Consider the following 2933-nt stretch of genomic DNA (forward strand, 5'->3'; position numbering starts at 1 on the left):
CCATCCCTCGTAGATTGTAAGCCCTCATGGGCAGGGCCCTCTCTCTTTCTGTACCAGTTTGTAACTCCTCTTATTTATGATTAGTGCTATTGTCTGTATTATGTATGTATACCTCTTCTCATATGTACAGCCCTATGGAATGAATGGCGCTTTAATAATAAATAATAATAATATTTATCTTTTTGCACTGAAATAGGCCAGTAAACTCTTTTAGCGCAAATAACTGCAAAAGTAAACTACGTATATGTTTCTCTTTGTGTACTGAAATAGGCCAGTAAACACTTTAGCGCAAATAGCCACAAAAGTGAACTGCCTATATATTTCTCTTTTTGTATTGAAATATGCCAGTAAGCGCTTTTAGCGCAAATAACTGCAAAAGTGAACTGTGTATATATTTCTCTTTTTGCACTGAAATAGGCCAGTAAATGCTTTTTGCACAAATAACTGTAAAAGTGAACTGCATATATATTTTTATTTTTTTGTACTGAAATAGGACACTAAACGCTTTCGCCACAAATAACTGCAACAGTGAAGTGTGTATATATTTTTCTTTTTGTATTCAAATAGGCCACTAAAAGCTTTTTAACATAACACTTGCACCCCAATAACAAGTACAATTTGCTGGAATGACAGACCTGTATAATTGCTACTTGGATCCCCAAATAATCTTTTTCTGCACTTGAAAATCGCTTTTTTAGCACTGTCCCTAACGCTGTCTGACGTCTCTCCCTGCACTAAGATGCTGTGAAGTGATTCCTTCCTATCCTTTCCCTGCACTTAAATCGTTTTTTCAGTTTTCCTTTTAACATGGAGGTTTTTCCTATTGATGTCCCTAATGAGTTCTCATGTCTGTCCCTGCACTCAGAACACTGGAAAATGTCTGAATCTAAGATGACCGCCGTATTTATAGGGCTGTGAAATTACAGGGCTGGCTGGCTGCTGATTGGCTGCATTCATGTCTGTCTGGGTGATCCCGCCTTCCCAGACTTCCTTTCTCCATGTCCTCACACATGCAGCAGCCACTTTAGGAAAAATGTGATTCGTTACCACAAAGCGCGAGGAAATTTGTATTTGTTGCCAGTCAAATTTTTCCTGAAATTTAGATCGAATTCCACTTCATCAACTTCGATCCGCTCATCTCTAATCAACTTGGCAAATTAAGTTCAATATGGATAAATGTAAGGTTCTGCATCTGAGTTTGTAATAATCTAAGTGCATTATATGTCCTAGGGGAAGTAACATGGGGAGAATCACTTTTCAAGAAGGATTTGGGTGTACCTTTAGATCGTAGATTAAATAACAGCATACAATGTCAATTAGCTGCTTGTAAGGCTAGCAAAATATTGTCATGTATTAGGTGAGGCATGGACTTGCGGGACCGGGATGTAATATTACCACATTTACCAGTTTACAAAGCGTTGGTGGGGCCTCACCTGGAATATGCAGTTCAGTTCTGGGCACCAGTCCATAGAATAGATGCCCTGGAGCTGTAAAAAGTACAGAGGAGAGCGACTAAATTGTTGAGGGGCCTGGAGGGTCTTAGGAAAGATTAAAAGAATCAAATCTATTCAGTCTTGAAAAGAGACATCTAAGGGGGGACATTATTAACCTATGCAAATATATAAATGGGCCATACAAAAAATATGGTGAAAAGGTGTTCCATATAAAATGCCCTAAAAAGACAAGGAGGCACTGCCTGCGACTGGAGAAGAAAAAGTTCAGTCTCCAGAGAGGTCAAGGTTTCTTTACTTGTAAGAACTGTGAATCTATGGAATAGTCTACCTCAAGAACGGGTCACAACATAACAGTGGGCAGTTTTATGAAGAACTTAGATCAATTCTTAAAAGTAAATAACATTAATTCTTAGAAAAATGTGCAGAAATCTGGGTCTCACTCGCCTTTTTCTCAAATTTGCTTCCCACTTATCCCTTGGTTGAACTTTGATGGGCTTATGTCTTTTTGCAACCATGTTAACTATGTAACTATGTAATAGTTGCATTTCTTCTGCAACAAGGTACCTCTAAATTTAATAATGTCTATCTGCTCCTGAAAGAGATGTTTCTAGATGTATCCTCACTGGTTGCATAGATCTATGGCTACAACTTTGTACGTGGAAATATGGAGCATGCAATAGAAATAAAATATTATCCATGGCTTTGGTATACAGACACATGGTCAAGATAATGTAATCATGTTTATACATCTTGTAGACCATCTCTTCATTTGGTGAGACATCTCCTGGTCTTCATGTTCACCATAGAAGAAATAAACAGAAGATCTGACCTCTTACCTAATATCACTCTGGGATATAAGATCTATGACTCCGGTGTGTTAGAACATAAAGCTGTACAGAGTGTACTGAGTATACTGTCAGGACGAGAAGAAGCCGTCCCTAACTACAGCTGTGATGAGAAGAACAACGTGGTGGCTTTTATCGGACACTTGATGTCTTCCCCCAGTCTGTCCATAGCGGAGATAACTGGGATCTATGGCTATCCTCAGGTAAAAATAAAGGACTAACACTTTCAATATGCTTTTCCTATACAGTGGACTGAAGGTGAAGGGAAGGTTGTGAAACAAGGGAGTCAGTCGCACCCTGGCAATACACAGGGAGAACATACAAACTCCATGCAGATGTTTCCCCTGGTTGGATTTGCTGCCCAGTAACATTGTTACAGTATACTAATTAGCTGAAAAACATCTAAAAACAAATTGTAAAATCCTTATAAAAGAGATGATAAAGCATGAAAATAGAACAGCTAAACTTACCTACAAGTAGAGTTGAGCGGACACCTGAATGTTCGGGTTTCGGCCGAACTTCACAAAAAAAAAAAAAACCTTGACCCGAACTTGACCCTGAACCCGAACACCATTAAAGTCAATGGGGACCCGAACTTTGGAGCACTAAAATGGCTGTAAAAATGTAATGGAAA

Source organism: Bufo gargarizans, chromosome 4, assembly GCF_014858855.1.
Source record: "Bufo gargarizans isolate SCDJY-AF-19 chromosome 4, ASM1485885v1, whole genome shotgun sequence".
Lineage (NCBI taxonomy): Eukaryota > Metazoa > Chordata > Amphibia > Anura > Bufonidae > Bufo > Bufo gargarizans.